The following is an 11,784-nucleotide window of genomic DNA, read 5'->3' as shown; positions in this document are numbered from 1 at the left end:
AATAATGTCATTACTGCAAAGAAGGCTTGAACATGAGATACCAGTAAAAATCAGTCAGTTGTTAATCCAGTGTCAATAATAATTCCATGATTAAACAACCGTGTACATTAGTAAAATAACATATGAAAGCAGTATCCTTAGCATAGGCGTAACGAGATACCCTGCAAAATTAACGGATGAGAGCGGTTTTTACGACACTGTAATTATTGTCTTTCTTTTATCAAAAGATAATGAATATGTCATAAACATACATGTGCACTCCCTGATAGATTTTGCAGGGTATCTCGCTTCGCCTATGCTTACATATACGGTTTTTTATAAAACACCAATAAGTTATGGCTCTGGCTAGGCTGTTCTGAATTTTATGAGTTATTCAGACTTAAATGTCCTTGTCATATTTATTAAAATGGAAATCTGTACTTCTCAGCAATTTCTGAAATCTGAGGCTCGGATTGTTCTTAACTTGTTCTTAGGTTTTGGCCAAATTTCAGCCTTGTATTTTTATAGAATTGTTCTTATATGAAGACTTTACTTTTGAAACTATAACTGTAAATCACTCCCTTGACACATACCGATGGTCTGGGGACTATTGTGTTAGGGTACATCAGAGAAAAGTGAAGGGGTACGGTTCTATTTCGTATTCGGTGAAACACCGAAAAATGAGAACGTCAGGGCTCTATTTTATTTTCGGTGCAAAAAATTATTTCTCAGAGGGCAGGTCTTGGTTCGATATTTTATTTTGAGTGTTAAGCATACCAGTGGAAGAGTGTGGTTTTAAGGCGTTTTGGGTGCAAGGCGTATCAGTGGAAGGGTGTGATTTTAAGGCGTTTTGGGTGCGAAGCGTATCAGTGGAAGGGTGTGATTTTAAGACGTTTTGGGTGCGAAAGCGTATCAGTGGAAGGGTGTGGTTCTATGGTGTTTTGGGTGCGAAGCGTATCAGTGAAGGGTCTAGGTTCTAACGCGTTTTGGGTGCGAAGCGTATCAGTGGAAGGGTGTGGTTTTATGGTGTTTTGGGTGCGAAGCGTATCAGTGAAGGGTCTAGGTTCTAACGCGTTTTGGGTGCGAAGCGTATCAGTGAAGGGTGTGGTTCTATGGTGTTTTGGGTGCGAAGCGTATCAGTGAAGGGTCTAGGTTCTAACACGTATTGGGTGCGAAGCGTATCAGTGAAGGGTCTAGGTTCTAACATGTTGTGGGTGCGAAGCGTATCAGTGGAAGGGTGTGGTTCTATGGTGTTTTGGGTGCAAAGCGTATCACTGAAGGGTCTAGGTTCTAACACATTTTGGGTGCGAAGCGTATCAGTGGAAGGGTGTAGTTTTAAGGTGTTTTGGGTGCAAAGCGTATCAGTGAAGGGTCTAGGTTCTAACGCGTTTTGGGTGCGAAGCGTATCAGTGGAAGAGTGTGGTTTTAAGGCGTTTTGGGTGCAAAGCGTATCAGTGAAGGGTTTAGATTCTAACACGTTTTGGGTGCAAAGCGTATCAGTGGAAGGGTGTGATTTTAAGGTGTTTTGGGTGCAAAGCGTATCAGTGAAGGGTCTAGGTTCTAACGCGATTTTGGTGCGAAGCGTATCAGTTGAAGGGTGTGGTTCTAAGTCATTTTGGGTGCGAAGCGTATCAGTGAAGGGTCTAGGTTCTAACGCGTTTTGGGTGCGAAGCGTATCAGTGGAAGGGTGTGGTTCTATGGTGTTTTGGGTGCAAAGCGTATCAGTGAAGGGTCTAGGTTCTAACGCGTTTTGGGTGCGAAACGTATCAGTGAAACTGGGTTGAGAATTAGGCGGGGTCTACTTTCGGTCAGTAAATTTACCTTTTGGCGCCAAGCGTATCAGTCACTCTCACTGATAGGCTTGGTGCCCATGGGCCGTGTAATGTCAACCTGATCCGATTTTTCTTGTTGTCTTTTTTTTTTTTTTTTTTGAAGCTGGATGAAATCGAAAGTGATACTAACCGCGTTATCTGATATTCCGATGGTGTATTGGTAGCCTATCTCTATCCCAACACGCAATTTTTTTATCACTCTGTTGGTCTATCACTTGTTACCAATTTCGCGTCTACGATGGAGAACTTAACCGAATTTGTCGACGCCGTGTATTTTTATAAAATTCGACGTCACTACAAGCGACGAAAAAAGATGGCGGCAAAAAACATAAACAAATGAGTCAGACGCAGAAAAATTCTTGAAAGTTTAGATGAAAAATTGCAATTCTTTTTTTGAAAATACTGAGAATTTGCATTGTGTCCGCTTTTACAAATTATTACAAAACTGGAATAAAACAAATAAAAAATGAATTGGGTGTTAGTTGTTTATAAATTATAATAATTTTCCACAGTCAAAAAAGGATATTGACCAATAAATTACTCTTCTTTTTTAGATGGCGAGGTGTTAATCAGAAAGATTGAATTCGGACAAAATTACACCAAAGCATAGATTCTTTATCGAAAACGGTTATCAATAAACCTATCACCACCATTCACCTCATCTTCTGCACCCACCTCTGAATTCGATGCTTTCGTTAAAAAGAACGCCGTACAGCTCGCGCACGCGGCTAAGCAACACGTGCACAAACAAATCAATCCTAACATCAGGTAACTGGTTGTGATCACCCAGAAAGCAAACACGTACATGGTTTTATTACAATAGTTAAACGGTTGATGGGACGGGGGCGTGTAATTTGGTTTATATTTGGAATACACCCATATGTTTCCCGCCACGAACCACGTGAATAAAAACAAGTTTAATACGCCGTCAACGAACAACCATGCGATTGGAAGCTCCTCCTCGTTGCTTTTATCGCTTTGAAAGATATCTCCGTTATATGTGATTCGCTGAATTATGATGGAGAGCATTTTGACGATACCGAATGATCCACCGACAATGAGATAGATTGGAATGAATGGTTCGATCGGACAAAAATCTTTGTATGTCACTCCTATAGAAATAAAGTTATTGCAATTTTGATCAACATGTTCTAAACGAGTGGGGAAACTTTTGGATACAGCCATAGCCGATAGGCTATATTCAGATATCTTTGGTATTGCGAGGTAGATATCAATACACCTTTTCGACCGTAGCCGCCAATTGCCGCGCGGGCATTTTTTTGTCCGCTTTATCCCACTTTAACCGTCCCAGTCCTTTTTTCGCACCTATAGACAATAGAAGAATGTGTCAAAAAAGGATTGGATCGAGTTTAGTGGGATAAAAGTGGCACGCGCGGCTACGGTCGAAAAGGTGTATGGTATTAGACTTTTCATATACACGTGCACAAACAAATCAATCCTAACATCAGGTAACTGGTTGTGATCACCCAAAAAGCAAACACGTACACGGTTTTATTACAATAGTTAAACAAGACGACTTAAAGTCGAAAATTTCGCATAATATTTGAACATAAACGATCAGCATTATGCATTATATATTTTGAATGAAGCGTTACACAAAAAATACACATTGTATTACAGGTCGTAAATACCCTGTTTTCTTATGAAAAATCTCAATCCACTAAGAACAAAAAGATTCCTAAAAAAATGCGACTAAAAAATTCCTTTTTATATATAAGCGTAAAAAAATCTTTCAATTCAGAAGAATAATTCAGAGAACTGTAATAAACTTGAGAAAATGAATTTTAAAATTCTTTGAAAATGAAGAAGAAAAAAAGAACTTTTCATTCTTTGATGCCAGAAAACTTCATTTTGTGCTTCACTTGGGCAAAGTTTTATCAACTTCTTTCTATAAACAGTAGAATTTCTAAAATTGAGAAAATGGCTTGTCAGAAAAAATCTGTTGTATACTATTTCACTTTTTGATATGAATGATGGTGCACCACCATCAAAATCATAGGCAAAAAAACAGTTGAGTTGTTGAGCTCCAGCTTCGGACTAGAAAATAGCAGGGTTAAAAAACTAGCCAACTTTATAAGCTTTAAAGAAATAATACTCCTTGAGATTAAAATTTGGCTCTTTTTGCCAAAAATTCCAAAAATCTCAATATGCAATAATCCCATATGAAAATATATTAAGAAAGCTTGTAACTTAAGGATACGACTTCGGTCAAGATTTATTTACCACTGTTACTCAAATTTTCCCACCAGATACAAATTGACTTAAACCTCACTTATAAAGTAATACAATTATTCTTCTGATGCTGTAATAGACTCTTAAAATTATTTAATTAATTATTTCTAGGTTGACCGTAAACCTTACAAAATCATAAAATAAATGTTTACACACAAGTGAAAGTAGTAAGTGCTAAAAACAGTAAAAGAATCAATATTATACGTAATCGATTAATGGCCCTTCTAGCAAATCACAACAATGACTCCTTTGTACCGTCAACTGCTCTAACTTGAGACGATTGGCCGAAACATGGGACTGTTGCATATCTGGTCTGTATTTTCACTTACTGTAAAATCGAAAGAGAAATCCTGTATTTTTTTATACGCCGTTCCTTAACTCAAATCAAATGACTTTGGAGGTTTGGTGAAATGGTGGCCGAATTGCCGCCCCATGCTTTGACAGATAGTCCTAAGTTAGAGCAGTTGACGGTAACTATTTAAAATGCATCCCATTAAACAAACCCTCCCCAATCTCTTGCTGGTTATCCCGTAAAAAATATATAGGGGAAAGATTCCAGAAAAGCAACAAGAATCTTAGTACGGAAATGGGAATCTTATACAAAACAACGGTACCACTGGAGTTTTTTATATATCAAAATGAAAATCCAGATTAGCAAAAGGTGTATCAGATCGGTGAAGTTTGGATTTGAAGCTCGATTAGTTTGATGTATAACTTGTTGCTCATTTTGTTTACATTCCGACGGCTTATAGGAACCCACGCTAAACCATAAAGAGCAGGGCAATGTCTATCATCCCATTGGGGAGGAAAAGCTGGAAAAACTTACTTACCAAACCCATCGAACACCGATCAAACTTCATCGGATAAAAAAACTGTCATCAAACTTATATAATCAAACTAATCAAAAAAATTTCTTACCAAATAAGGTTCGGTAATCGAACAGCTATCGTTTGATTTCGATGGATACTGTGAAGTCCCAGTGAAGTCGGGTATAACTTGCATCAGTGGAGGGAAACTTACATATAGCCATCAAAATTTCAAAACAAAAGAACTGCACAGCTCTGCTCGAAGCTCTACGCTACCATTTAACTTCATTTGAGGGGCTATGCATTAGCCTCCACTGACGCAAGTTACCCGATCTCACAGTAGTTTGACAGTTCTATCAGTTAGTCACACTAGAAAATTAAGCTTTCAGAAAAAACAACATCAGTCATCTACAGGATGTATTTCAACAACAAGGATGAGAGTTACCTGAATCAAGTTCAAGATCCCAAGACAATCAATTAAAACTTGCAAACTTAAAATGAGACAAAATTACCGATTGCGAACATGCAGCAGCCAAATATCAACCAACCAAATTTTGTCATTCAATTCCCGAGACAGCGCTTCGATTTTTAAGGCCTTGTTTATACGCTAAAGTAAAAATAATTCTGCACATGTAAATGGGTCATTGTTTGAGGTCCGGCAAAATCTCCGGGAAAAAGCCTATCCGGCGGTGCGCGGATCTAGGTGGGTTCCGCCTCCCCCGTAGATCTTTTTCTTGGGAAGTTGCTCTTCAAATTAGTTTTCAAGGTTGGCTTGGCTTAAATTTTTTCATCTATGGCTTAAATTTTAGGCAATTTCTCAAAGTTTTTGAAAATGTTATTTTCATTAAAAAGCGCCGGGTTATTTTTTCATGAATCCCTTTAGAAGTTTTGCGGCGCATTTTTTGGCTTGAGAGTCAAGTAAACGATATAGCGCTTTCACAGCATTAATCTTTGATATGCATTTTGGCGGGAAGCTAGTGTGACTAACTGTCTATTACGAAAATGATCGCTGAATTTCAATTAACTTCTAAAGAATACTTGCTAAAGCTGACTGTTTGTCACAACTGGTTTCACTATTAACACAATACTATCTGGTGAAAAAAGGAAAAAAATATCATACCTGCGCTGTTCGTAGTTTTAGTGAAGAAGAGGCAGGGTTTTATGTTGTGAAAAAGTAACTCTTTTTATTCTACTTACTGAGCATTATCAATTTATTGGTGCATTCAGTAACTACACAAACATAAAATACTTAGTAGTAAACGAATAATAAACCTCTTTAAATACTCTACAAAAGGCAAGAAAACATGATAAAAATTGATACAGCAGCAGCAAGTTTCAAAAGCAGCCATTAATGATTGAAAAAATTCTCACGATGAATGCTTACAAAAATGTAGAAAGTTATGGAGCCGTACGCTCCAAACTGTGGAGCTAATAATACAGTCGTAAAAAAGGCTTGATGTAATTTATTATCTCCACAGTTATCGGACCACTATAAAAACGCGCGAAAATCGTCCGTGGCTAAACGAACGTGTAAAGTGTAAGTTAAATTTAGTAAGTTCGTCCACCGTATCGAGTACTTTCGTTTTCTAATTTTTTTTTCCGAGGACACCGCCGCCGCCGCCACCGCGAAAGGCTATCGTAATACTTCGCTAAGCGTAGACTAGTAAACTAGTCGGTCATTACTTATAACCTTATAATAAAACTGTCAATCAAATAATGTAAACACTAGTTAAATATTCAGCGCGCGTGAGAGAAAAGGAAAATAACCGACTAGAAGCTACTTCCAACGCCTTTTTTCTTCACCTAAAATCGTAAGGAGAGACATACAGATTTCTGTATGTCTGACCCGTGCGGGATTGTATTTATTTTTCTTTCTGTTTATTGTGTTTTTGGAAATACTCATTTATTTATATGTTCCCATGTTTAATGTTACTATGAAATATCATTTAGTCAAAAAAGTTGGATGGATTCTCAAAAACCTAAAAAAGGTTGTAAAATTAAACAACGTTTTTTGAGAGAAGAAGCTTCTAGTCGTTGAAATTCAGAAAAGACACGCAACCTCATCTCTTCAATTCTTTTTTTTTTGGAGCTTAAATTTTTTGTATATGGGTCTGTTTTCAACGACTAGTTTACTAGTCTACGCTAAGCGAAATTAAAAAAGGTGTATGGTATTAGACTTTTCATATATTTGAATTCACATAAATTCACAATCACTGTTTACAGTCTACAAGGCATCTCTCAGGCACATTATGTTTTTCCCAGTGATTATCCAATTTTTGAGATTTAATGAACTTTCAACGAAACAGACATGTCCTCGACCATAAACAAGGAATGAATGTTCCGTTCAAATCTTAGCTACGGACATCGTGTTCGGGAGAATAATTAAAAGATTGTTTAAAAGTCCTATATTACTTGGCTTCCCACAAAAAAATAAAGTAAAGTCTGTTTATTATCATATAAAATAGAGGTTAGGGCTAGAAATCGATTAGTTGCGTTTAACAGGTATAAGAAAGTTGAATGGTAGCTTTGTCCTTATCAATAACGACCATAGACATTGGTAAAGCCAACAACATCATCAGCATTAATGTGCAACCAACTAAAAATATAAAGAATATCTTCAATATCGATTATCTCTTTTTGTAATAATACAAATATCTTTTTGTAATAATACAAATAATCTTCAGGCACCCCTATTTCCCATGTACACAAAAATTATGAATTAAGAAAGTAAAGGTAGAAGGCAATTAAAATTTGAACTAATTAAATAGATACCATTCAGACTGCAGATCATTCCTCTGTCTTTCTAAGTTGCTTTTAAGCATTTCTCGAAATTTTCAATTTATCCAGAAACTTTTGAAATGTTTCAAAAAACCCTACATCTCTTTTTTAAACTGTAAAAATCTTTCATCGAAAATCTTCACGAATCACACATGTCATCTTTTATACTTAAAGCGTATTTTATTCAATGTCAATACTTTATTTAAATTTAAGAAATTCGCCAGCTGTGATAACATGAAGCCTACACAAGGCTAATGTATTAGCTTTCCTTGACATTATTTAGTTTTGCCATTTTCTCATCTGTGAGACACAACATCAATTTAGTTTATCGAAATAAGGCGTAGATATTTTCATTATACAATCTTCAACTTAAAAATTTGGATCTCAAGGAACCGCCCCTTTCAAACTACTGATTCTACTCATTCAAATTGAATAGGATTTTCGTCGAAAATTTCACGCCAATGAAGTGTACGTATTCAATGGAAATTAAGGGGGCTCTTATGGATTAGTGAATTTTTCATATTTGCCATGTACAAAATATAGATTTCTGTCCGATATGATGTAACCAACAAAAGTATTTTCTTTAGGCCAACTATTCCTGAATCTGAAAATTTTAAAATCGAGCATCACTTTCAGTATAATAAGTCTTTTTGGAGGAATTTGACTTACGATTATTATATTTCAATATTTTTTAAATATTTTTGCAAGAAAGTGTCATTTTTTGTCAGCATTCTGACATGTAAAAAGAAAAGATATTAACAAGATGTTACTAGCCAGTACCTTACAATTCTCCTGATTTTAAGCTATAATATTATGTTGGTTACTGGAGTGGAATACTGTTTGGTTTGGTTACTGAATTTATTCTGGTCTTACTTATTCTGGTCTGTAATTGTTTGAAGTAGGAAAGGAGAAAAGCAAGATGGCTGCTGATTTAATTAAAAAGCAGTAGATTTTCACTTCGTGTCGGAAAACGGCAATTGTGACAAAAGTTTTGTGACAATCTTAAATCTAACTTTATTAAATCATCAATGAAAGATTGTAGCACCATATTTTAATGAAATTAAGTGTCATTTAACAAAATTAAGGACAGAAAGTGGTACCCCAACAAGTACCCCAATTGGTGCACCAATTGGGGTACCATGCTTTTTAAAATAACCCGAAGAAGAGTATTTCAACCTTGAGGTCCTTTTTTCCGGGGAAGAAAAAAGATTTTGAAACAATTTTTGCGGTAGATGGTGTATCTAATTAATGGTTTTGACCAGTTTTTCGTCCCAATTTTTCGTAGAAAAGCAGTCATAAGTTTTGATTCATAAATTTTGACAACACTTCGGAGAAATTCAAATAGTTTTTTTCTCGGTGGACAATTTAAAAAAAAAAATTGAAAGAAAAAAGGTGAATTGCCCATTGAAACTAAGCACTTTTTGTAAAAGAGTGTAAATTAACATTTTATTAACGTCTTTTTAATCAAAGTTCCTAACGTCAATTTTGTAATTAAATATACTCTTGACACAATAAATTAACAAACAACCTGTAATTGCAATTTTTTGTCAAAAAATGTCAAGGAACCCAAAACAAGAGTTTCATCTTCAAATCCCTTAACAAATTTCCTGATTATGGTCAGAGCCCATAATAAGAGCTCTGTCTTACCAGCCGAAAGGTTATTTTGTGTTCCCGGCAGATTCTTATCTTTAATTCTTTAATCTGAAATAATCTATATGTTTCAATATGAGATTTTGACCGTCTCCTCTAATTATTTACCTTTGCTCAAGAATATCAAACCAATCATTTTCAAGTGATTCCACGAATTGCTCTCTGGTTCTTTTTCTTCTTTGAATTGTCCAAAAATGGAGTCGTAAGTTTGAACAAGAGAACTGTTATCGTCATCATAAAATATACTATCTTGATGTTGAAGTTCTTGTGTTTTCTTACTGAGGGCGAAGATATCGAGTGTCAAAGGCTGTTGTTGACGTTTTTCTGGACTTTCGAGGAATGTATAGAATGGACTGAAGGAATATTTGGGTTCTAATTTACTTTTGTTGGTGTCTAATCCGTTGGTCTTCGCCATTTATTACCTGTTGAAAAAAATATTTTTGAAGAGGACCAGGGTACTGTAGGTTCGCTATTAGATCTTATCTGGTCCCTAATTGAAAACAATAAATTTCAGAATGAATCAAACATCTTTTCATGTGAATGCTTATTTTAATTCCGTGTGCACGATTTAAATTACAGGTTCTTCACTTGTGAAGATGCTTTTCGACCCAAAATAATAAGTTTTGCTGTCTTCCGTTTTCATTGTCCTTCATTATTATCATTGCTCTAACCGAATTTGAGAAGCTAAGGTGACCCCTGAATTGTAGAAAACACAAATCCACGGTATACTGTACACGAAAAAATTAATAATTATGTACGATAATTACTTACATTAACCTATGAATTTCGATATGTTCGATTTGAGGAGTTATTTCAAATAATCCGAGTTGCCGAAAGCTTTCCCCTCGTTTACCAACATTTTAATGCGACTTAATTTCGCGGATCTGCCATTTTAATTTTTTTTTTCGTTTAAAGAGATTTTTCAAAACATTGGTTTTGCTTGTTTTGTTTGATTTGTTTTGTTTACCAGAGATTCATTTATTTTTTGTTCTCGAATTAATGCCGAATAATTTGTCTGAAAATCCATCAACTCAATAAAAGAATTGAACTGTTGGAAAGGACCTACATACACATAAAATGAAAAAGGTCAATTGCAACCATTGGGAAATTTCTAGAACCTTTTGCGGAAACACATGAATTATTTGGTATTAAGACAATATAGGGTGTCAAAACTATTAAAGGGGTAAAATGAAAGTTTGACTTTAGTTCTTTTAGGAGACCCGTCCTATAATTTTATAAATCTGATGTATACAGGACGGGTTCGGGCTACTTACAGTAGGAAATTTGAATTTAGCGCTGTCCTTTAATGGCTTCACTTTGTTTGGGAAATTCAAACTCCTAGCCCAAACCATGCTATTCATTTTGTTATCAGTTCATAAAAGAAGAAATCATTGCATGGATCTCCAAGCTAAGTTCCATACTGTATGCCGAGTGTCCTCAAATTGAATGCCTACCTAATCCTTTTGGAAATTTAGGATTATAAACATAATCGTCAGCCGTGCAAAATTACTCGAATCTGATTGGTTAAGAGGAGTGCAATTAATTGTTAATTGCACTATTACCACTTTTTGCACTCTTCGGCGGGGGGACACTTTTGTCCCCTTATTATTTTCTCTCCCAAGTCCTGTGTCAGAGACTTTTTTTTACTATATAATAAAAAACAAAGACGTTTACCTCGGAAACGTATGTTTTGTCGTGCAATTAACGATTAATCACTCGTAACAAAGGAGAAAATACCGTAATTTGCACTCGTCCTTTGGACTCGTGCAAATTACTATTTTCTCCTTTGTTACTCGTGATTAATCGTTAATTGCACTCCAAACCATACGATTACTAGTACTTATAGGGTAGTAGCACTGAAGATTTTAGGAAAATTAAAACGACACAGTGTTAAGTAATTGGGTTTTCATCCCTTTTTTGGTATTTTCCCCAAATTTTTGAATTATTCATTGTCATCAAAATAACGTGTAACACAACAATATAAAATAGCTAAATGTTTATAAGAAAAATACTTAATTATAAATTTTTATAGAAAAATTAATGAAATATTTTTCATATTCCTTCTTCTTATTTATAAACATTTTAAAAGAATCCAAAACTTGAAATACCAAATAAATTAAAAAAATTTCTAACGCACTTAGATTCTTTCCTTGAGGGCTTACCATAGATTGACCGAGCATTTTAGGCAAAAGGAAAAAAATAAAAACTTTCTACATAAGATTTAAAGGTTGTATTTTTGCATAAGTGTTCCCAATTTCTTATATGTAATGCTGATATAAGCAAAAAATGTTTTTCTTTTCCTCTTTCTGACCAATCTTGCTCCAATTCAATGTGAAAAAGCTTGTGAACTAAAATTGACGAGTAAGCAAACGATATCACTCTTATTTAAAAACAAAACCTTTAAACATGTGTCACAAATTAAGCAAAAAATTCGTCCCCGGTGGAAAAATACCCTTGAATTTCAGCCCCACTGGGAAATTGACTTT

The sequence above is a fragment of the Clytia hemisphaerica genome, unplaced genomic scaffold (assembly GCF_902728285.1).
Source record: "Clytia hemisphaerica strain Z4C2 unplaced genomic scaffold, Clytia hemisphaerica genome assembly, whole genome shotgun sequence".
Lineage (NCBI taxonomy): Eukaryota > Metazoa > Cnidaria > Hydrozoa > Leptothecata > Clytiidae > Clytia > Clytia hemisphaerica.
This window is presented reverse-complemented; position numbering follows the sequence as displayed.